This window comes from Saccostrea echinata, unplaced genomic scaffold, assembly GCF_033153115.1.
Source record: "Saccostrea echinata isolate AGI-Se365-2 ecotype Australia unplaced genomic scaffold, CSIRO_AGI_Sech_v1 ptg000001l, whole genome shotgun sequence".
NCBI lineage: Eukaryota > Metazoa > Mollusca > Bivalvia > Ostreida > Ostreidae > Saccostrea > Saccostrea echinata.
In genome coordinates, this window is record NW_026889750.1 from 16,029,550 (window position 1) to 16,055,602 (window position 26,053).

The following is a 26,053-nucleotide window of genomic DNA, read 5'->3' on the forward strand; positions in this document are numbered from 1 at the left end:
AAAAGGCCAGCCTTGACCTTTCAGCTTTTGACCTTAAAGTCAATAGGAGTCTTTTTAAGAAATTCATGCCCAAATGTTTCCTGGCAAAAGCATACAGAAAAACTAAAATTATTATCTGAAAACTATATTATGCAATATATATTTCTGAACTTGACCTCCTCTGGGTTTTTTAAGACCAAAGGGTGTTGTGATATAAAAACAGGGCGGAGAAACTACGTCATATAGGGTTATCGCTTAAGTTTTCAATGGCGGACTTTTCGAGCGCCTCGAGGTAAGTTTTTCTTTCAATTTATCTAATTTTCAGTGAAGAGGTCAAAATAATTTCAGGCAAAGTACTTCAACTACTTTATGAGATGTGTTAACATATTTAAATGACTGAAAAAGCCAGTATTTATCGTAACAACCCCTGGCAAACTTGAAAAGATGTGAGGTTATCGCCAACAATAACGTGCCGTTTTTGACAAATGCAGGTGATAGCATAGTTATTCAGAATTATGTTCAAAATATTTATCGAGATTTTAGTTATAAATACAATTACCTTGAACGTATGATTATTTTCCTCTAAAATTAACATGCAACTGTTGGGCAAACAATTAAAATTTTAAAAAGGTTGTCGCTCACATAGGTTTGATTTGGGGTTGTCGCTCACATAGGCCTAATCATTTCATTGATGTTTACAGAATATTAGAGACAAATCATGCCAATTCAGTAACATGTATATAATCAAAATATTTTCGTATTTTTTTTTCATTCATATAATTTTTTCTTTCAATTTCAGCAATATGCGGACTCCTTTTTTCCCTTATCTAAGAAGATTTCATATTTTACCAAATCACAATAAACATATAAAGCGGACTATAAAAATGCACATTTCTAAGGTTCGACCATTTTCTTAGGGTGTTATACAATGTAATTATAAGAAAAGGCTCGCTACTCTCGATCACTGTTTTGAGTACAATTTTAAATACAAATGAAATTGAAATCAATAAATTTTTACCACTCCTATAATTTTCAGAGTTATTAATCTATAGAAAAGTACTAGTAACCAAAAATCGAGATTGGACTACCCTTCCTACCCCCCCCCCCCCCATTTACTAGAAAATGGTAAAAATTGTTTTCTTTAAAACAATACAATACATGATACAATGCAACACTTAATGCCAAAATATGCTGGGGCAAGTACACGGCATATAAATAAGACTTGAAAGAAAGCAATTTGTTATAACCCCACCCCCACCCCCCCAGTTCACCCCAACACCACAAGATAGAAGCGTTTCGGAGATTCGAAACAAATTTTCATTATTTCTACTTTAAAATTTAATTTTACTTGTTTAAAGATTTCTGAGTCTTGATCTTGGCATGTCTAATATTAAAATTATATCATTGTACATTAAATCCATATTTATTACTCTTCAACTTTGCAATGAATTATCTATAGTTTACAGTTTCATTACATAGCATTTTAATAATAATTTAAATTATATTTGAATTAATAATTAAATTAAGTAACTCATCACTGTTAACAGAAGTGGGGTCTGTTTACATTTGCGATGTTTAAGACCAAAAAACGCTATTTTTTCAAAGTCATTCATTAAAAAAATATTTTTAAGAAGAAATTATGAAAAATATTTTTTGAAATGTTTAAAACGATTCATGTATTAAACAATCAATAGTACATCTGGACGAGTTGCCCTTAAGGGACACCAGAATTTTGTTTAATAGATCTTTAAGATGGTTTGGCCAAAATTAAAAAAAATAATTTCTCTAAAATTTCGCAATTTCATTTCAATTTCCTTTTGAAGTATGATTGTCTAACATATCCTTTGTAGCTGTGACTTGTTTTTTAAAAATATATTATCCATGGGTTTTGAAAATATTCACAAATGATGTGTTTTATTTTCATAAATAATTCGTTGGTAAAAAAAAATTAAAATGACTATCTGGCTTTCCTTTACATATTTCATTAGATAATCATATTATGCAATTATTAACAGCAAATTTTTAACTCTAAAGTATTTGCAAATAACACTTTTTTTTCATTTTCTATGAAAAATTGGGAAAAAAATCTTATAAAATAATTAGGAGCTAATATCGGCCTATCAATGCTGAAATAATAACTTAACTGGGATGTCTTAAAGATGTATTAAATAACATTCTGGTGTGGCATTCCTCCTTATTAAATCGAAAAGAAAGGGGTGACTTGCTGGTCATCAAATTGAACAGTTAAATAAAGCACCTTGTACATCCATTTGCAAAGCAAAATAGAAAGATTGAAAAGGGCGACGAACATGTATCAAATCCGTCCGATTTTCATGAATCTATAGTTGTGCTATTATAAAACCGGCGAATAATATAAAACAGTAAATCGAACTTTCACAAAAATCACTTGTTTATTAACATTTTCAATGATATTTCGGACAAGGATATAATTAAGAAAAAGAGCGGGTATACACCCCGGGTCCAACATGTTGCATACATCCAGGGCACATTTGATTTTTCGTCAATATCTTTTAATACGAACTGTTCAGATCATTTGTACATACATGCAGGCCTCTAAGTGACCTCTAAAATTTAGGCGCCAGCTGGCGCCTCATCAAAAAAATTTAGTCGCCATCGCAAATTTTTAGTCGCCAGGCAGTTTTTTTAAGGCGCCAACTTAATGGAACATAGGGACCCATGACGTGCCTGAGAAAATATGACATGTTTATTGCTAAAAATAATCTTCTCTTCTTTTAAATTTCTTTTCGCTTTTTCAGAAAAATTGTTAAGTGAAAATTTCCGAAATTCGACGATCGCCAAGTCTGTTTAAAATGGTCGCCAATTTGGCGACTACGGAAAAATTTTAGGCGCCAATCAAAATTTTAGGCGCCATGGCGACTAAATAAGTCGGCAATTAAAGCCCTGCATACATGTATATTTATATAGATAACATGTATTTAACAGTAATATGAAAGTGATGATAAAGCAAACGTTGTTCTGATATTTAAGAAATAAGGTATCATTTTTTGAGTTTTATTGGGATGTAAAACGGGTTGGTCACGTGATCAAATCCCATAAAGCCCGAAGGGCTTTATGGAAGATTTGATCATGTGCCAACCCGTTTTACATCCCAATAAAACTCAAAAAATGATACCTTATTACTTATATTTACACTTGTTGCGAATTGATGCCTACAACGCTTTTCCATACATTCCTCTGATTTGACCTAGATAAGCGCTTCAGTTAAAATGACGTAACAAAAAGTAGTTCCATATATTTCAACTATTTAATTAACACTGATTAAAAATAAACAATAGTTTAAGTTAAATGAACATTGTATTTTCTACAAAAGTAAAACTACAAGAGAATTACTGTGTATTTTGAAAAAATCGGGAAAAACTTTGCGGAATGTCACTACTTCCGTTGAAGTAAAGAGGTCCCAAGGCGTCTATTTGAAGTTAAAAACACAGTGATTGAAAACAGACTTTGAGAGGAAATCAGACGACATGGAGGTGCTGACGGAAGAACTAGCATCAAAAGCAGGATGATTTTCCTTTGGAATTTCAGAGAAATGCTTTTCTTGTTCACGAGGAGAAACGGAGGAAGAAGCTAATGGAGTGAACGTCGTGGATGCACTGCACGAAAGGTTGGTGTTGCTATGATTGCCATTTTGATCAGGATTTGTTAGCAGAGACAGGCATGAACTTACGGATCGTTTTTGCTCATTTGACAAATTTCGATTGTAGGTTTTTAGAGACGCTTCGCTACGATGTCCACTCATGAACATTATCTGTCGTGACTCGAATCCATGATCACTCATTGCAGTAATAGCCGTGGCTCTCAAGCAGTGAGGGGTGTAAGACTTCAGACATTTAGATGACTTGCAAATATCGGACATATTGCCACTGAATGATCTCTTTGCCAAAGGTTTGGAAGTGTACCAGAGGTCAGATCCAGAGTTCAATAGGGCATCCTTGAAACATGTATTAAATAAACTTGTAGCACTGGGATCTGTCTTGCTCATTAACAAGCGCAACATTTTTACAGGACAGGTTTCACTTCTAGGAACCTCGTATATACGCTTTCCAGAAGGAGCTTCATCAGATGCAATACCTCCTTGGAAGTTTTTCTGTTGTGTTTCGTGACGAAAAGTTATGTATTCTAAGTTGTTCTCATCTTTGTGAAATTTAAAAGAATCCATTAGTAATTGATGATGAAACTCTAAACCCCTTGTAACTAAGTGAATAGACAAATTGTACCAAACACACTGGCGAAGGACAATTGGAGAATGCGGAGCAGAAAGAAAATATGTAGAGATGCGCTGAAGATCTTCAGGATGAATGACTGTTTTATGGTTGGTGGCCCTTGATGCACCAGTTTTTGTCAGGGATTTGAGCATTCCATCTAAAGTATGATTCGCTGTTTTAAATTCCTTATCTCGAACAATATCAATGGATCTACCCAAATCCTGAAGGTGCCTATTGATTGCAGCGCGAAGATTCTTTAAACTATTTTTGTGATAATTTTCAGCTTGTGCAACTGTTAACTCTGCCATCCTTTTTGAAGTTGATTTGGGTTTGGCTTCGCAATAAAATTTCCTCAGTTTTTCAGCAAGGATCTCAGAAGTGACAGTTTTGAAATCAAGAACATCAGAAAAGACCTCCAAGTGCCAATCTATAAATTGTAAAGGGAATTTATTTAAATCATTGATTTTGATTGCATTAATCATGTTAATTTTTATTTATTTATTTTATAGTTAAATTTTTGTTTGTAGTTTTTCTGTTTACTGGTTTGCATGTTTAGTTGTTTTTTTTTATGTTGATTTAAAAATTATAATTTATTTTTGTAAGTTAACTGCATTTCTGTTTTGTTTTGTTTGTTTGTTTGTTTGAAATACATTGAATTCTTTCATTAGAATCACCTGCTGAAACTGCAGAAAAAATATGGTATGCCTTTGTGCTGGTGAATGTATTGTTATACTGTAAATATACTTGTAGAACATACCTTTGCCTTATTTACAAGGATATATTGATATCGGCATTGTTTGAATTTTGATTGGTTTAATTTGTTTATCATTTATATTCCTTGTTTGTAGTTTTTTTTAGAGGTACTTATAATATATGTACCTTGAAAGAGTTTCACTCCCCACTGAGTATTTCTTTTTGTTGAAATGGATTGTCTGGAGTCCTCAAACTGTTTCAGATCTTCCTCGGTCATTGACTTAAATCTCTTAGAAGGGGGGGTGGGCATACCAGGGTTAGGAAGTCCCTCCATATCAGACATCTTCAGCTCCTTCTCGACCTCTTCAGTCTCTTCAACGCTTGCTGGGGCCATAAAAGGGAGATCCAATGCGGCCAGAATATCATTATCAAAGAGAAGGTACAGCAACGGGTCGTCATCACAGAGTTCAAAATTTCCAAACTCAGCCATGATAGTTATAGTGTTAAATCCAGACCCTAAAAAGGGCATGGTAATCCAATAATCAAAAGGGCACTTTACGCCGCGAAAAGTTTTCATGAGGGCACTATTTTTAACGTCTTTGAAATTATAAATATTTTCTTTATCATGTTTATGTACTTAAATTATCATTTAATACTGAAATCTTTAGTTATACAAGTATCTAAAAGAAAAATTTATAAATCTGTCAGCTTAGTTCATTTAATACACAATGAGAGGGCAATTATTGCCAAAATTTAAATTCAAATTTTTTAATCAAGAAATTAGTATGGTTGTCAAGGTTATGCCTAAAAAGTAATATGTGTGAATCTTTTTGTCTTTTGCTCAAGAATTATTTTAGTTTGGGGTATGATTTTTTTTTCCTTGCTTTAATATTGTTATTTGTGTATGAGGTAAATAACAGAACAAAATTGCAAAGGGGGGGGGGGCTACTTGGATAATAAATGTAGAGGGCATTCTCTTTATTTTGAAAATAATCTACCAACAAAATCAAGTGAAAACTGACCATACCAAAAAATTAAACTTGAAATGATATATAAATTGGATAAACTTTTTTTTCTGGCTTAGAAACATTGAGCCTCTGGATGTCAACTCAGGAAGTTAGAACACAGATGTTGAAAGAAACTAACTTCATACTTAGTTGTTTCCTGGCCCATTTCACACATAATATTCAGTTTTTTTTGGTACTGTACATTGTAAGTTGACTTAATTCATCAGCAGTTTTATTTTTCACATTTCTTCATCAACTCTGTTTTTTCTACTTTCAATTTAAAAAAAAAAGATCCTGATTTAAAATGTGTAACATTTTAATTTACAAATTAATCTATCTTTGACATTGGACTAATTCTTGCGTAATCAATCCAATCAAGTGATATTTTCTCGTGTTATCTCTTATACCCTAACAGCCTGAGGCATGTTACCTGGCCAGGTGGCTGTGTGCGTTCAAGCGAGAAGTGATTTCCTGTCCTGAATTCACAACTTTGTGTGCATTAAATAAACAAAGGGGCTAATCAGCATGCACTGAATAAACAAAGCCGCTAGTCAATCTTGCCCCTGCTAGGCATATTTATTTATTTTTGCAAGGAAAAAAGGGCATGGCGCTGGAAAAAAGGGCATGGCGCCGATAAAAAAGGGCATGGCGCCGCGCCATGCTAGTTTGCTTTAGATTTAACACTATAGTTATGTTTTGGTAGGGGGGGTTGAAAGCAGACGTATATTATGATAAATGAATAAAAAAAGTTTTTTGTAATAAAAAAAAGTTTGTTTTTGATTAGATTTTATTTTGTTTACGAAAATGATTTTTTTTTTCATCCGACATTGTATGAACAACACCTTTTATTTGATTTCAGCCGGTTTTGTTTACGTTCGTAGTAAAAGTAGTGACCTAGTTCCCAGGAGGTCAATGTATTCATGCGCACTAATTAGCATGTGACCTCTTGAACCCAAACTTGTTTTTATAGAGATGTAAAAACGCCTTGTTCAAATTGTGTTATATAGGGGGAAACATTTGCAAGTGTAAATATTTGATCATAAACACAATGTAGCGTCAACCTTGCGCTGTTCCTCGGAATTGTGTTGAGGCGTTTGATAAAACTAGAAAGTTTACAGTGGATTCATAGGTATCCAAATACTCCCTAGATGATGATTTTGCTTTCCGACGAAATTATCCATAAATAGAGAAATTGGACAAAAACATACCCTTGACCCGCTTTCTATCGCTTCGAAAGCACACACACCGTGCATAACATAGCATTCACCCCGTATGTTGGGATATACACGGTGAGAATGTTTTTCTGTTTTAGAATGTCTGTCTTCATATTGTTTCAGAGACGATGGTGTGGCTAAAATTTTCCCGCAGCACTTACAAAGGAAACTGGATCTAGTGAGAAATAAAACAATGTTACTCAAAATATTGATTTATTCTGAAGTATCAATCATAGAAATAAATTTTCCAAGACACAGCAATGCTATAAATGATGCAAATAATTATGTGCGCGATAACCTCAAATCAAACCTATGTGAGCGACAACCTTTTTAAAATTTTAATTGTTTGCCAACAGTTGCATTTTAATTTTAGAGAAAATAATCATACGTTCAAGGTAATTGTATTTAAAACTAAAATCTCGATAAATATTTTGAACATAATTCTGAATAACTATGCTATCACCTGCATTTGTCAAAAACGGCACGTTATTGTTGGCGATAACCTCACATCTTTTCAAGTTTGCCAGGGGTTGTTACGATAAATACTGGCTTTTTCAGTCATTTAAATATGTTAACACATCTCATAAAGTAGTTGAAGTACTTTGCCTGAAATTATTTTGACCTCTTCACTGAAAATTAGATAAATTGAAAGAAAAACTTACCTCGAGGCGCTCGAAAAGTCCGCCATTGAAAACTTAAGCGATAACCCTATATGACGTAGTTTCTCCGCCCTGTAAAAAATTCATTGCAAAATCTCAAGTATTTTAAAGATATTGTTTGGGGGGGGGGGGGAAGTGTTACACAGACAGAATGTATGAATTTATGACCTTGACTCTGACCTCTTGACTTCAAAATTGAAAGGGTCTTCTTTAGGCCATAGGGAGCTGTGATATGATAATTAAATTTTATCAAGGAAAGCTCAAAGAAAACCAAAGTTATCAACTGGAAAATGTTATTTGCAATGTATGAATTTATGACCTTCGACCTTTGACCTCAAAATTAAAAGGGGTCTTCTCAATGTCATAAGGAGTTGTGATATAATTATATCTTCATTGCAAAAGCTGGAAGAATTTTTAAAATATCGTCCGGAAAGTATTACATACAGACAGAATGTTTGAATTGAATATGACTTGGTAACCTCGACCTCTGACCTTTTGACCTCAAAATCGATAGGGGTTTTCTTTACGTCGTAGGGAGTTGTGATATTGAATTTTATTGAAGAAAGCTCAAAGAAAAATAAAGTTATAATCTGGAAAATGTTATTTCTTTTAATCATATAAAAATATAAAATTTCGTTGCAAAAGCTCTAAGACTTTTAAAGATATTGCCCGGAAACGAAAGTGTTACAAACGAACAGAATGAATGAATTTATGACTTTGACCTTTGATTTTTTTACCTCAATATCAATAGGGGTCTTTTTTAGATCATAGGGAGTTATGGTAGTAAAGAGTCATCTAAGCTGCCTTGCCGACGACATGTCGAGTGGATAAATTTAAGACAGATTGTTAACTGGTGAGATAATATAAGAAGAAAAATTGAATATATATTTTCATAATTTTTCAATATGAAGACCACTTTTAAGTTTTAACCAAAACTATCTAAATGTAATCATAGTGTCATATGCAGTCATATCCAAATAAAATCATTCAAATGTTTTTCTGGTTAAGGGTGATCTTTGGCAACAGTTTGTTATCGTTTAGATGGATGCCTCAATATTTTCTATATACTCCATACAAACTGGTTATTTTCATATTTATCATATAACAGGTCTGGACGATTTCCAAATATGGAAGTCAAGAACGATAACCGTGAATTGCTATAAATACACAGAATAAACAAGGTGCAATCAGATAGCGGTATTTAGACAAACCCATGAAAAAATAAATAAAACACGTGGTTTTAAAGTTTTTGCTCAAAAGATTTTTTTAGAACAAACTTTTTGTAAACTTCATGCTTATTTAAGAATGATATAGTATATTTGGCAATTCTACCGTGAACAAACACGACTTGAAAGCTTAATATAAATTCTAAGTGGGATTAAAAATCTGTCACTACGAGGTAGCAATCCCAAAAGTTTAACTTGTGTTAAGAAATTTGATATATATACGGCAGATTTTTCAGTTTTTAGGGCCTGAGTGTGACCGGTCGGCAGGGGATGCTCACTCCTCCATGGCACCTGATCCCACCTCTGATGTTTTGGAGGTCTGTGTTCGCTCTGCACCTATTTTGTAATGTTTAATGGATTTTTGAGCTTGAATACTGTTCGTTATCTCCATATATTTCATGAAAAAAAACTTCGTATGGGACTATAATAGTCTTAATTATTTCCTGAGTGTTTAATACAAAATCGTCCATGCAGTTTCTGATATGCCAGGTACATGTAAGACATGGTGATAAAAAGCATTCATGAATATTCCCTTTTCTCCATGTTTTTCACCTTTCCTTATGTCCATTCAGAACCCTCTCTACGCTGCACACTAAAGAGTTCTGATTCTGTAGTATTTTTCTGCAGTAAGAGTGATCTGCTCTTAGATCTAAATTCCAGTAAATAGAAATTTACAGTATATTACCCAATTTGTAATCAATACAAGTATTCTTAACATTTTAATAGGCCAAGATAAATTAATTGGACACGTTACTTACATGTATTTTCTTCATGGAAGTAAACAACTGTGATTTCTGTTCATAGATACTGTATTGTGTTTGAACATTTTTCCCGAGGGTAAATGCCACGTACCATATATTAAAAATTAAATAGATAAGCTCAATATTTACACCTTTGCTCAATATAATTTTCTCGATGTCCAAAAAACATTTTGCACTGGTGTGGTTAGCGTGTTAGTCTATGATACTCTGGATTTTTATTGTTAGGGGTTCTAATCCCACGAATACCATTTTATTTTCTTAATAAAAGAATTTTTTCCGAGATCTTTATTTCTCAGAAAAGTTTTGTTGATCATAATTTCATAAATTTCAAAAAGGAGAACTTTAAATACTTAATTCACAAATTGAATATGATTTTTTTAATATTTGAAGCTATAGGCATTCTGCACGCCTTGTTCACCCATCTTCTTTCATTGCAAAAGCTCAAAGGCTTCTTAAGATATCGTCCGAAAACGAAAGTGTTACACACAGACAGAAATACATACGGACGGACAGACAGACCTAAATTAATATATCCCACGGGGATGACAAAAAATGCAAAATTCTTTGTCAAATGAGTGTATGAGGTACAATTAAACATCTCCCTAAATTATTCATTATCGGTCTGAAATTATTAAAGATTGTGATGAAGAAAATTCTGATTTTAAAATAGTGAGTATCAGAATTTTTTTTTTTTATTTTTGTAAAGAAAAACAGGACACAAAAAATTGTCCAAATTGGGAACTTGAAAACATCATTTTCATTTATCGACCCTCATTTGGTCCCCGTGGGGTAAAAATGAAAAATCATAAAACTTTATTGCACATCTGCAGGACACCTCCAACCATCTTGCAAAAGGTGAAATGTTTCAAACGGATAAAGAATTTTAGGAACCAAGTTTAAAAAAAAAAAATTTTAAAAAAAACCCCATCGTTTTTCAACCCCCATTTTTCCTCTCTGGTTAAATTAAAAACTCCAAAACCTTAAACTAGTATTGCACATCTACAGAACACTCAAAGTCATCTTGCAAAAGATGAGATTGCTGCTGTGTGAAATGTATGACAAGTTCTAAGAACCAGGTTTTTTAGGATATAAAACGTCGTTTTTCGATCCCCATTTGTCCCCCGGGGTGAAAATGAAAATTCCGAAACCTTATTGCACATCTTCAGGACACCCCCAATCGTCTTGCAAAAGATGAAATGCCTACTGCGTAAAATGTAGGAGAGTTGTGGGAACCAGGTATTTGAAGAGCAAAAATATCGTTTTTCAACCCATGTTTGGCCCCCATGAAAAAATCAAAATTCCATAACCATTTTGCACATCTACAGGACACTAGTATCATCTCCCAGAAGATGATTTAGCTAGTCGTGGGAACTAGGTTTTTGAAGGGCAAAAACATTGTTTTTCGATCCTCATTGTGCCTCCATGATAAAAATCAAAATCCCATAACTACATTGCATATCTATAGGACACCGCGTATCACCTTCCAAAAGATGATTTGGCTACTGTTTAAAATGTAAGAGGAGTTCTGGGAACTACATTTTGTAGAAAAAGTTGTTTTTTGACCTCAATTTAGCCCCCTGACAAAAATCAAAATTTTTATACCTTATTGGTCATCTACAGTACACCATGTATCATCTTCCAAAAGATGATTTACTGAGTAAAATGTAAGAGGAGTTCTTGGAAGCCTTGTTGCATATCTAAATGACATCATCTATCATAATCCAAAAGATGAATTGGCTTCTGCTTAAATTAAAAGAGGAGTTTGAGGAAGAATAAGGTTTGACAGACGGACGGACCAGGATAACAACAATATGCCCGAACTTTCTTTAAAAAGTGCGGGTATAATAATAAATTCATTACGAGACTGGTAAGATTGTAAAGAAGTGAGTTCTGATTTTAAAAGAGGGAGTTTCAGAAATAAAAAACTTTGTAAAGAAAAAATCGGTCCAAAGTGGAACTTAAAAACATCATTTTTCGATCCCAGCTTGGCCCCAAAAGTGAAAATGAAATTCAGAAACCTCGTTGAATATCTTCAGGACACCTTCAATCATCTTGCAAAAGATGAATGGCTAGGTACTGCGTAAAATGTATGAGGAGTTCTTGGAAGGAAAAAATTGTTGAAAATGAAAATTCCGAAACCTTATTGCGCATCTGCAAGACACCACTGATTATCCTGCAAAATATGAAATGGCGTAAAATGTAAGGGGAGTTCTGGGAACCAGGTTTTTGTAACATGAAAAGCTTCGTTTTCGACCCCATTTGGCCCCAAGGGTGAAAATGAAAATTCCGAAACCTTATTGTAATTATACTAGACACAGCAAATTACTTTCCGAAAGATGATTTGGTTACTGCGTTAAATATAAGAGGGGTTCTGGGTACCACATTTCTGTAAAAACGTCACATTCTTCGACCCCTATTCGGCCTCAGGGTTAAATTAAAATTCCGAAACCCTATTGCAAATCTGCAGGAACCTCCAATGATCTTGTAAAAGCTAAGATGGCTACTGCTTAGGATATAATAGGAGTTCTTGTAACCCGGTTTTTTTTTTTTTTTGTTTTTTTTTTTTTTTTGTTTTTTTGTTTTGTAAAATGAAAGGCGTCGTTTTTAGACCACCATTTAACCCCCTAGGGTGAAAATGAAAATTCCAAAAACTTTTTGCGCATCTACTGGATACCATCAATCATCTTGCAATAGATGAAATGGCTACTGCGTAAAATGTAAAAGGATTTGGGGAACCAGGTTTTGTTAAAAAAATCGTTTTTAGACTCTTTTTTGACCCCTAGGGTGAAAAAGAAATTCCGAAATCTTATTAGCAATAAGTTATTGCACATCTACAGGACACCACCTATCATATCCCAAAAGATGAATTGGTAAATAAAAAATTGAAATTCGAGTAAACTTCGAAAAATACTGAAAAATTTTGAACTTCAAACCACCACCTTCCAATTGAGACTGGTAGATGGGAAACTAAGGTCAAATAGCAGACGAATTCCAAATCATTTTAGAATTTATTTTATAGCTGAATAGTAGGACAAGAACCTTTTACTCGTACATCCCAGATTCTGTAAAACGCCAAATGCACTTAAGTTTACTGAAGTTATGTCAAGCACAAATTTTAAATCTTTTAAAAAATGTCTTTATATTTATACCTAAAATAAATTATTCAGTCTTTTCTACATAATTTTTGTGTCCTCAATCCTTTCTTTTCTGTTCTCATTATATGTTTGTTGAACATGTGTCTCTCATTTATATTGTATCATATATTTAATTTTTATTTCACCATTGATATATACTGTAGATTGTTGGTGTGAGTATGAACTGTTGTAATACACTGAATGCCCGATAACAACCGAATAGTGGATTACGCGTTGACGATTTCAGTCGTTCTAGTTTACTCCATTAAACAGTTAAAGTTTTGCGGTATGATGACCGTTACAGGTTTCTTCCCACTTAGCCAAAATTCTGAAATTGTTACAGGTGACTGGTTTTGGCTAGGTGGGAATGGTGTACAGGTAAGGGGAGGGGAAGAACAAAAGAAACTATAGTCTGTTTTTAAATTAACCACAGTAAAAGGTTAACATTATTCTTAACTTCTGGTAATGTGCTTAATGGTAAATGAAATAAATATTTCAAATTTTTCAGATTTTTTATTAAATTTAAATTTAATGCATGTCCATTTTTAAATTCTTTAAGGTACTATTCAATGTCTTTAAATTAAATCTTAAATCTCTATACTGTGTGTTTGAATGATAAAGAGAATTTTAACTAATATTTAAATCAAAATTTCCCATTAATGGCAAAAAGAATGAAATCAGATGACTGATATCAATAGTGCATGTGTGTATGCAAAAGTGTTCACTTTCAAATTTACCTATATCAAACCATTTTGTTTGAAAAATATGCTACAGAAATAATTTTTCAAAACAAACATTAATTTGTTCATTATATATGTGCATCTGATTCTAATGGGGAATGATGTCTTCTCTGATGCATAAAATACCAAATTTTTGAAAGAGTATTCACAAGCGTTTTCAAAATGAATATGGACATTTTGTTAAAAAAAACTAGTTCTTTAACTATAAAGTTATATTTTTACATTAAAAATTTAATTTCAACTTGGATACTACTTAATATGTATTTCCAGTAGACTACCGGGTACTAGTATATAAATCAAATTATACTATGATAATTTTGCAAAATTGTTACAGCAAGAGAAGATTATCTAAGTTGTGTCTATAATCCGTTTGACTTTTTTTGTCAATAAATTATGTCCAATTCTTATGAAATATAAAAATACACTATATATTTAAAGACTATTTCTAATGCATGTGTGGAAGAAATTACTTATAGATGCATCTGCATATAAGTATACAATCACAACCACGTTGTATCTTTATCTCAATCACGAATTTATATTTTAACACAAGTGGTTATTAATTAGTACAAGTATTTCTGCAAAATAAATTAAACTTCTTTTCATTCTTTTCATCTCTATATTGTATTAGATAAGTAATAAGCCAAATACATTCAACTGTTAATTGTTTATTTATTTACATGTTGATGAATGAATTAAATGAATTATTTATTCACCAATAAAAATCATTCTTAACATTGACTATTTTTTTTAACACAAGTGGCTATTAATTAGTACAAGTATTTCTGCAAAATAAATTAAACTTCTTTTCATTCTTTTCATCTCTATATTGTAATAGATAAGTAATAAGCCAAATACATTCAACTGTTTATTGTCTATTTATTTACATGTTGATGAATGAATTAAATGAATTATTTATTCACCAATAAAAATCATTCTTAACATTGACTATTTTTTTTTCTTTCTTTTTCAGATTTAAAACTATTTTGCAAGAATAAATAACTATGACACTGTAAGTGGTTAACTAGTTGTCAAAACCCCACACTTCACAACCATAATTTAAGGACATACGCAACATAGTTTGAACTTTATTGTCTTTTTCCTTGGAGTTGAAGAGTTCCAATACTTAAAGGAACTGTGTGCTAAATTTTAATGTCTATATATGTTATTGTACACTTCTTCTAAAACAAGTTTGGATAAACAAAACATCTAGAATATATGTTTAGTAATTTTTGTATATTTTTCTTTGAATTATACAAGAATTTTCATCAATTGATATCTTTTCAAAACCCCTGGTAATGCATGCTGTTTTTTTTGTCTACGAACATCTGATAGCACTATAATCTTAAATTAAGAATATCTCAAAAAAGTATCAGTAGGTAAGGTACGTTGCGTATGTCCTTAATATGTATACGTACATACAATCATATTGTCAAATAATTTCAGCTCAATGTCTGAAGCAGGGTCGTAGCATCGTTTTTGAAAGGGGAGCCAGAGAAAAAAAAATTCAACTTACTTGGAAAGAAATTGACAAGCAAAAAAAAAAAAAAAAGGAAAATTGTCCAACCTCGATAATCCTATTTCGTGGAAAGGGGGGGGGGAGTTAAGTTCCAATTTCTTACTTCTTTCACTACCAAATTTTATTTATACACTACTGCATTACCCTTATTTGACTATACCCCCCCCCCCCCCCGATGCTACGAGCCTGTAAACAGTGGTAAAGGCAAATTTATATGGGACATAATATCTTACTTCAGTAAACTAATTTGACCTGGCTTTTCAAACATGCACCTGTGCAAGTAGATTTAAACACAGGCCCGTAGAACGCTGATAATAGGCTTTGCTACACATGGCCGTAGGAACCGGGGGGGGGGGGGCACGGAGGGCCGTGCCCCCCCCCCCAATAATTTTGCCGATATATAGTATACACCCATTTACTGGCTATGAGGACAATAGCAAGTTTATCGTTCCCCAAGACAGCAACTATTTCCCGAGGCGCAGCCGAGGGAAATAGTTGATGTCGAGGGGAACGATAAACTTGCTATTGTCCGAATAGTCAGTAAATAAGTGTTTTATTATACCGAAGCAGTCTTTACTTGTGTTACGTCACAATCTGTAGGAAGAGTCTATTACTTAACCAGTCAGGCAGTTCGGAAAAACAAATTCCGGTATGACTCTAGATTATGTAATTGGAGAGGGAAGGCCTAACCCGATTGAATTGAATGACCTAATAGTTTATGTGTTTTTCATATAGATGTTGTAAAATCCTTTTTAGTCTAGGTATCATTAAGTAAGGCAATTATTTGAACTTAGGTAAGGAAACTGCTTATATAATTTTAAAAAAGCACAAATATAAATTAATGGAATGGAATTAAGAATATTAAAGAATGGATTAAAATAGCTTAAAAAAAAACCCTGTCCGCATCCACCAATCAACAAAGGAATCTAAAAATTAAAAAATAACAATAACCCCAATCTCACCCCCGAAAACTAAACAAAGGCAGTTTAGAACTTGGTTATCAATTTCAAGCAGGTATATAAGGGAGTCCATTTGTTTCTTTCTGGCACGTTGTATCATCTTTGAAAAAAAAACGAGGGGATGAGGGGAAGAAAACAAAGGCAACTTGCTTAAAATAACTTTGACAAACCAACAAAAGAAAAAAAGAAGGGGGGGCAAACTCGAAAATCTTTTGTTGTGTGTATGTGTGTGTGTGTGTGTTGGGGGGGGGGGGTAAGGTTAAGACTTCTTTCACAGCAAAATAATGTTTATACTTATTCATACACATTTGCCTAGTTTGCCTATACTGCCAAAAAAAAAAGTGGTGGGCTAGGCAGCTTTTCAACGAACATTTTAAACAGTAAAAGGATGTGTCCCCTCCCCGCCCCGTGATATACTACGACCCTGTACATGTATTTATTAAGGAAACGGAACAAAAATACTAGTACATCTGATTTACACATGAAATAAACATAAAATATAAGTGAAAGTAATGGTTAAGCAGAACATAAACGGTCACTTTCATAGCTATCCCAGGTTGGTTAAATCCTTATCCAGTCTGGAAGGAATAAAAACCATTTGCTAAGAACATAATCCGCTCAGGTAGAAACATTATCAAGTAACTTTTAAAACCTAAAACTGAACCTAAAACATTCAGTTTGAAACCTTACCAAGTCGGGCAGAAATTATGAATAAGGCAAATTAGAAACCTAATCCACTCATGCAGGAACTGCAAATAGTCAGTTTAGAATGTAACCCAGTCAGGCAGAAACATGAACAAGTCAGTGAAGAACCTAACCCAGTAAGGCAGAATCATAAACAGTCAGTTAAGAACCTAGGCAGGAACATAGAACTGTCAGTTTAGAACCTAACCCAGTCAGGCAGAAACCTAACCCACTCAGGCAGACTTATAAAACAGTAAGTTTAAAACCTAACTCAGTCAGGCAGAAACCAAACCCACTCAGGCAGAGTCATAAAACAGTCAGTTTAGAACCTAACCACTCAGGCAAAATCATAAAACAGTCAGTTTAGAATCTAACCCAGTCAGGCAGAAACCTTACCCACTCAGGCAGAGTCATAAAACAGTCAGTATAGAACCTAACCACTCAGGCAGAATCATAAAACAGTCAGTTTAGAACCTAATCACTCTGGCAGAAACCTTACCCACTTAGGCAGAGTCATAAAACAGTCAGTTTAGAACCTAACCACTCAGGCAGAAACCTTACCCACTCAGGCAGGGTCATAAAACAGTCAGTTTAGAACCTAACCACTCAGGCAGAATCATAAAACAGTCAATTTAGAACCTAACCCAGTCAGGCAGAAACCTATCCCAGTCAGGCAGAATCATAAAACAGTCAGTTTAGAACCTAACCACTCAGGCAGAAACCTTATCCACTCAGGCAGAGTCATAATACAGTCAGTTTAGAACCTAACCACTCAGGCAGAAACCTTACCCGGTCAGGCAGAGTCATAAAACAGTCAGTTTAGAACCTAACCACTCAGGCAGAATCATAAAACAGTCAGTTTAGAATCTAACCACTCAGGCAGAAACCTTACCCACTCAGGCAGAGTCATAAAACAGTCAGTTTAGAACCTAACCACTCAGGCAGAATCATAAAACAGTCAGTTTAGAACCTAACCACTCAGGCAGAAACCTTACCCACTTAGGCAGAGTCATAAAACAGTCAGTTTAGAACCTAACCACTCAGGCAGAAACTTTACCCACTCAGGCAGGGTCATAAAACAGTCAGTTTAGAACCTAACCACTCAGGCAGAATCATAAAACAGTCAATTTAGAACCTAACCCAGTCAGGCAGAAACCTATCCCAGTCAGGCAGAATCATAAAACAGTCAGTTTAGAACCTAACCACTCAGGTAGAAACCATATCCACTCAGGCAGAGTCATAATACAGTCAGTTTAGAACCTAACCACTCAGGCAGAAACCTTACCCACTCAGGCAGAGTCATAAAACAGTCAGTTTAGAACCTAACCACTCAGGCAGAATCATAAAACAGTCAATTTAGAACCTAACCCAGTCAGGCAGAAACCTAACCCAGTCAGGCAGAATCATAAAACAGTCAGTTTAGAACCTAACCACTCAGGCAGAAACCTTATCCACTCAGGCAGAGTCATAATACAGTCAGTTAAGAACCTAACCACTCAGGCAGAAACCTTACCCGGTCAGGCAGAGTCATAAAACAGTCAGTTTAGAACCTAACCACTCAGGCAGAATCATAAAACAGTCAGTTTAGAACCTAACCACTCAGGCAGAAACCTTACCCACTCAGGCAGAGTCATAAAACAGTCAGTTTAGAACCTAACCACTCAGGCAGAATCATAAAACAGTCAGTTTAGAACCTAACCACTCAGGCAGAAACCTTACCCACTTAGGCAGAGTCATAAAACAGTCAGTTTAGAACCTAACCACTCAGGCAGAAACTTTACCCACTCAGGCAGGGTCATAAAACAGTCAGTTTAGAACCTAACCACTCAGGCAGAATCATAAAACAGTCAATTTAGAACCTAACCCAGTCAGGCAGAAACCTATCCCAGTCAGGCAGAATCATAAAACAGTCAGTTTAGAACCTAACCACTCAGGCAGAAACCTTATCCACTCAGGCAGAGTCATAATACAGTCAGTTTAGAACCTAACCACTCAGGCAGAAACCTTACCCTGTCAGGCAGAGTCATAAAACAGTCAGTTTAGAACCTAACCACTCAGGCAGAATCATAAAACAGTCAATTTAGAACCTAACCCAGTCAGGCAGAAACCTAACCCAGTCAGGCAGAATCATAAAACAGTCAGTTTAGAACCTAACCACTCAGGCAGAAACCTTATCCACTCAGGCAGAGTCATAATACAGTCAGTTTAGAACCTAACCACTCAGGCAGAAACCTTACCCTGTCAGGCAGAGTCATAAAACAGTCAGTTTAGAACCTAACCACTCAGGCAGAATCATAAAACAGTCAATTTAGAACCTAACCCAGTCAGGCAGAAACCTAACCCAGTCAGGCAGAATCATAAAACAGTCAGTTTAGAACCTAACCACTCATGCAGAAACCTTACCCACTCAGGCAGGGTCATAAAACAGTCAGTTTAGAACCTAACCACTCAGGCAGAATCATAAAACAGTCAGTTTAGAACCTAACCACTCAGGCAGAAACCATATCCACTCAGGCAGAGTCATAATACAGTCAGTTTAGAACCTAACCACTCAGGCAGAAACCTTACCCACTCAGGCAGAGTCATAAAACAGTCAGTTTAGAACCTAACCACTCAGGCAGAATCATAAAACAGTCAGTTTAGAACCTAACCACTCAGGCAGAAACCAAACCCACTCAGGCAGAGTCATAAAACAGTCAGTTTAGAACCTAACCACTCAGGCAGAAACCTTACCCACTTAGGCAGAGTCATAAAACAGTCTGTTTAGAACCTAACCACTCAGGCAGAAACCTTATCCACTCAGGCAGAGTCATAAAACAGTCAGTTTAGAACCTAACCACTCAGGCAGAAACCTTACCCACTCAGGCAGAGTCATAAAACAGTCAGTTTAGAACCTAACCACTCAGGTAGAAACCTTACCCACTCAGGCAGGGTCATAAAACAGTCAGTTTAGAACCTAACCACTCAGGCAGAATCATAAAACAGTCAGTTTAGAACCTAACCCAGTCAGGCAGAAACCTAACCCAGTCAGGCAGGGTCATAAAACAGTCAGTTTAGAACCTAACCACTCAGGCAGAATCATAAAACAGTCAATTTAGAACCTAACCGAGTCAGGCAGAAACCTATCCCAGTCAGGCAGAATCATAAAACAGTCAGTTTAGAACCTAACCACTCAGGCAGAAACCATATCCACTCAGGCAGAGTCATAATACAGTCAGTTTAGAACCTAACCACTCAGGCAGAAACCTTACCCACTCAGGCAGAGTCATAAAACAGTCAGTTTAGAACCCAACCACTCAGGCAGAAACCTTACCCAGTCAGGCAGAGTCATAAAACAGTCAGTTTAGAACCTAACCACTCAGGCAGAATCATAAAACAGTCAGTTTAGAACCTAACCACTCAGGCAGAAACCTTACCCACTCAGGCAGTCATAATACAGTCAGTTTAGAACCTAACCACTCAGGCAGAAACCTTACCCACTCAGGCAGGATCATAAAACAGTCAGTTTAGAACCTAACCACTCTGGCAGAATCATAAAACAGTCAATTTAGAACCTAACCCTGTCAGGCAGAAACCTAACCCAGTCAGGCAGAATCATAAAACAGTCAGTTTAGAACCTAACCACTCAGGCAGAAACCATATCCACTCAGGCAGAGTCATAATACAGTCAGTTTAGAACCTAACCACTCAGGCAGAAACCTTACCCACTCAGGCAGAGTCATAAAACAGTCAGTTTAGAACCTAACCACTCAGGCAGAATCATAAAACAGTCAGTTTAGAACCTAACCACTCAGGCAGAAACCAAACCCACTCAGGCAGAGTCATAAAACAGTCAGTTTAGAACCTAACCACTCAGGCAGAAACCTTACCCACTTAGGCAGAGTCATAAAACAGTCTGTTTAGAACCTAACCACTCAGGTAGAAACCTTACCCACTCAGGCAGGGTCATAAAACAGTCAGTTTAGAACCTAACCACTCAGGCAGAATCATAAAACAGTCAGTTTAGAACCTAACCACTCAGGCAGAAACCAAACCCACTCAGGCAGAGTCATAAAACAGTCAGTTTAGAACCTAACCACTCAGGTAGAAACCTTACCCACTCAGGCAGGGTCATAAAACAGTCAGTTTAGAACCTAACCACTCAGGCAGAATCATAAAACAGTCAGTTTAGAACCTAACCACTCAGGCAGAAACCAAACCCACTCAGGCAGAGTCATAAAACAGTCAGTTTAGAACCTAACCACTCAGGTAGAAACCTTACCCACTCAGGCAGGGTCATAAAACAGTCAGTTTAGAACCTAACCACTCAGGCAGAATCATAAAACAATCAATTTAGAACCTAACCCAGTCAGGCAGAAACCTATCCCAGTCAGGCAGAATCATAAAACAGTCAGTTTAGAACCTAACCACTCAGGAAGAATCATAAAACAGTCAATTTAGAACCTAACCACTCATGCAGAAACCTTACCCACTCAGGCAGGGTCATAAAACAGTCAGTTTAGAACCTTACCACTCAGGCAGAATCATAAAACAGTCAATTTAGAACCTAACCCAGTCAGGCAGAAACCCATCCCAGTCAGGCAGAATCATAAAACAGTCAGTTTAGAACCTAACCACTCAGGCAGAAACCTTATCCACTCAGGCAGAGTCATAATACAGTCAGTTTAGAACCTAACCACTCAGGCAGAAACCTTACCCTGTCAGGCAGAGTCATAAAACAGTCAGTTTAGAACCTAACCACTCAGGCAGAATCATAAAACAGTCAGTTTAGAACCTAACCACTCAGGCAGAAACCTTACCCACTCAGGCAGAGTCATAAAACAGTCAGTTTAGAACCTAACCACTCAGGCAGAATCATAAAACAGTCAGTTTAGAACCTAACCACTCAGGCAGAAACCTAACCCAGTCAGACAGAATCAGAAAACAGTCAGTTTAGAACCTAACCACTCAGGCAGAATCATAAAACAGTCAGTTTAGAACCTAACCACTCAGGCCGAAACCAAACCCACTCAGGCAGAGTCATAAAACAGTCAGTTTAGAACCTAACCACTCAGGCAGAGTCATAAAACAGTCAGTTTAGAACCTAACCACTCAGGCAGAAACCTTACCCACTCAGGCAGAGTCATAAAACAGTCAGTTTAGAACCTAACCACTCAGGCAGAAACCTTACCCACTCAGGCAGGGTCATAAAACAGTCAGTTTAGAACCTAACCACTCAGGCAGAATTAAAACAGTCAATTTAGAACCTAACCCAGTCAGGCGGAAACCTAACCCAATCAGATAAGTAGTGTCTGGAGTATAAATATCAAAATACTAGTATATCATTGAATAAACAACTGGTTCTTTATATGCAACAATTGGTCTTGTTAAAGCTGAACACAACTCTTAAATAGGCTTAATTAAGCCATATTATTTTTCTTGTTTCCTATGTCAGCACTGGAACCCACACCTGACTAATTTAACCTGGTCACTGTTGGGTGTAGTGTATGTATTTTTTGTTTACATTTTGTTTTATTGAGGGTGCATTTATGTTTATTTTACTTTGTAATGCATTGACCAGTGCAACTGACATCGAATATCTTTGGTAATTATTTTTCTTGAAGTGGCAGAGGCACACAGATGTCATTTCTGTTGTGCCCAAGTCCATCATAATGACATGAAAGAGATGTCTGTTCAGGTAAACTCTGTAAAACTAAATACATTGAACATGTTTTCTGTGCTTTCTACATCTTTATTCTTAAATTCTCCCATATCATTCTTGAGGTGTTGATTTCTCAAAGTTCAATTTTCACCATTTAAGGATAGTGCAATTATAGACTTACTCTGTTGTCCAATCCACTCAGTATATTTGTATTTTATATTTCACTTTATAATCACAATTCGTGTGTATAAGAAGGAAGTTTTTTTTTTTTAAATCACCACCTTTTTCTTTAATTTGAACTGAAAATGAACACAAGAAAATCTACAGAAGTTCATAACTTTATTGCTTTCAATCCGTTTTGTATTCTCTGTGTACATTACTACATCATTCATCAAGTGAATTATAAAGGCCTAAAACAATGAATTTACAGTCAAACTTTGATACCTCGGACTCAACGGAACTCAGAAGAAACTTGGAGGAATTGAGAGACCAATGATGAAATATAAATACAAAAAAGTGACTGAAACTTCCAAATCACTTTGAATTATCCATTGTATTTGAGATATCAGTGTTCAAAATACTGAAGTTCAACTGTACTTAGAGTTCCCTTAATCCCCCAGTCAGGTTCTTAATGAAGCAAAATACAATCTAACAAACATGTAGTAATGTGACTGAGGTTACATCAAATTCTTCAAATAATAAACAACATAATATTATACAGTTATGGAATGGGTATGAGGAAAATAGCAAATTTATGTTTCCCCAAGGGAGGAAACTATTTCCCAAGGCAGCGAAGCCGCCGAGGGAAACCATAAATTTGATATTTCCCAAGTACCCATTCCATAACTGTTTTATTATACAGAAACAATCATGGGAGATTTATTAAACTAGAGACTCAGACATTTTTAAAAACAATACAGAGGTATTTAAATAATCACAATTGCATATGATCAAAAATATTGTAAGATAACTAATGCATCAATACCGAGGAAAATAGAATTATTAAAAAAAATATAAAATAATTTCACCGACACTTCGAAGGATTATTGTTGCCTTCATTTTGCTAGAATATTTCAGTATGATTTTGACATCGCAAGTCGAAATGTTTTGACGTCATACTTACATTGCTAATAACATTACGTCACAGACTCGAGATTCCTTGAATGCTCCGCCCACTGTTCATTTTAATTGGTTAAAATTATTAATATTCATGAGGGAGTAGTCCCAGGGAGTAGCTCCTATTTTTCAGGGAGTAGTCCTCAGATGAGGGAAATAGTATTTTCTCAGGGAAATAGACAGTTTTATGGTATTAATTTTATATAGAGTAATAACAGTAGAGGTATAATAATAAAATCTACAGTACAATGTTCTCTGTGTACACTTCTAGATCTTTCATTAGAATGGATTATATAGGCCTAAAATCAGTAGAATTTCGTGTTAAATGCTTCAGCCAATTTCCTTGAACAAAGTTGCCCATGTGGCACAGTAGTAAGGGCGTCCGCTCTAGAGTCACAAAGTAAGGAGTTGATCCTTACGTCATGGGTTCGAATCCCACTGTGGGACGTGGATACCAGTCCTTCGGATGAGACTGTATAAACCAAGGTCCTGTGATACAGTAGGTGCTGACACAAAAAAGATCCCTCACTGCTCAATGGCCCCGAGTGCCGAGTATAGGTCAAAATTTGCAGCTCTCCACCAGCAAGTGGTGGCGTCTCCATATCGGTGAAAAATTCTCAAGAGGGACGTTAAACAACAAACAAACGATCAAAGTCTTTATGTACATGAAAATAATTAAATTATGAAAACAGAGCTTCTAACAAAATCTTCTATGAAATATACATGATGTAATACAAGAATTATATCTACAACACAACACACATGCACACATACATCTTTAACAATGATATGCTATACTATATACAGTGTTCAGTTTGTTTTACGATGTAAAGCTAATCTCAGCATCTTCTTAAAAATTATTGACAGGCTGGTTTCTTTCAAGCACTGGCACCAAGTGAAAAGAAGACGTTCACAGTAGGATTTAAACATTAATTAGCCCCAAAAAATGCAGATCAATAAGAGACAAGTATAAATCTAGTACAATAATACTGATTGTGCATCATAAAATGATATACATGTCACTGACATTGAAGAACAATAAATTGCATAAACACAATGAAAGTGCTGAAATTTTTAACTACATTTGATTTACAGCGAGTTGGCAATAAATAAACAAAACATTTCACTAAAACATAAAGTCTCAATCGACTTATGGACCAGAATTTTTTTACACTACAATGATTATAAATATAGACTGGTGACTAGAAACCAAAATGTCTTAGATTTATACATAAGACTTATACATAGAATAGTGTAGCTAATCTTTCTGATCAAATTCTACAGCTGCATGCAGAGAATATGACAGATGATTTGGTGACAATAATTGACCTGCATGCCAACACTTTCACTGAAAGGGAGTGAATATTCCCTCGTAAGTGCAAACATGCTATATGTACATTTGCAATGCAACTGATTTGTTGTTTGTGATTAAGTTAATCATACTTATAAGTTAAATTATAGACATTTCTATTTTAAAACATCTTTTATTCCTGTCCTCATATGTCAGGCCAGTACTGTGGCAAACTAAATTTGTAACAGCTTCCTTTAGTATCACAAATGGAAGGCACTTGTGTCTCATTCTGAAAAAAAAGGAAAAATTTCAATATAATAATATTCTATATATATATATATATATATATATATATATATATATATATTAGGGATGTCAACGAGTACCCCATTAACTGGGTACTCGATCGAACGTCCGAATATCGAATACTAAAAATGGTACTCAGTTACTCGGATATGTATTTTTTCTTATTTCAATGTACATATTTTTTCACAAACTTGTCAAAAAATAACTTAAATATGCATATGGGTAATTAGCGTGTCATCATCTACACATGTAAACACCCAATATAGCCTATGGCTGTGTATATACAGTAATTAGTGACCAATCACCTGGTACACAGCTGTTCTCACCTATTGTGGTCCTTAATTTTTTTATGGCTTCCATGATTGTTTTTCAGTGAACATTGTTTAATATGGTCTATTATCTTCAAATAATTTTTACATAATTTAGTTAATATACGGCAGCGAAATCGGACATGCATAGAAATGCCCCTACCCACTTCAAAATAAGTAAAGATTTAAAAAAATGTTTAAAGTCAGTTTCCATAGCAAGTTTAGTGTATACGGGGGAAACAACCAACATATAAAAAAATATTAGACTAGCGATCCAAACAACATCCGTTCCTTCTCTTTCGCTAGTCTAATCATCACAAATCTGCATAACAGATTGTCCTCCTTTTGCATTGATGAAATAGATCCTAAACAAGAACTGTAAACTATCTGTAATTTTGATGTATTAATTGCATCATTTGTGTTAATTTAATAAATAAATTTAGTACCAAAAATCATTTCTGTTGGACTCCATGTCTCCATGTTTACATACATTCATAAAAAGCGATAAAAACAGCTTTGGGGTTTAACAAATTAACAATTAAAAATTAACAAACTTGTATTTACATTTA

At 35.0% G+C, this 26,053-nt stretch overlaps 1 protein-coding gene across 1 annotated transcript in view; it reads left to right on the forward strand.

The window, feature by feature from the left end:
* LOC133185712 (DNA polymerase delta catalytic subunit-like) overlaps positions 1-26,053 on the forward strand; it is a 134,252-nt gene that overhangs the window by 3,630 nt on the left and 104,569 nt on the right. The window lies entirely within an intron of this gene.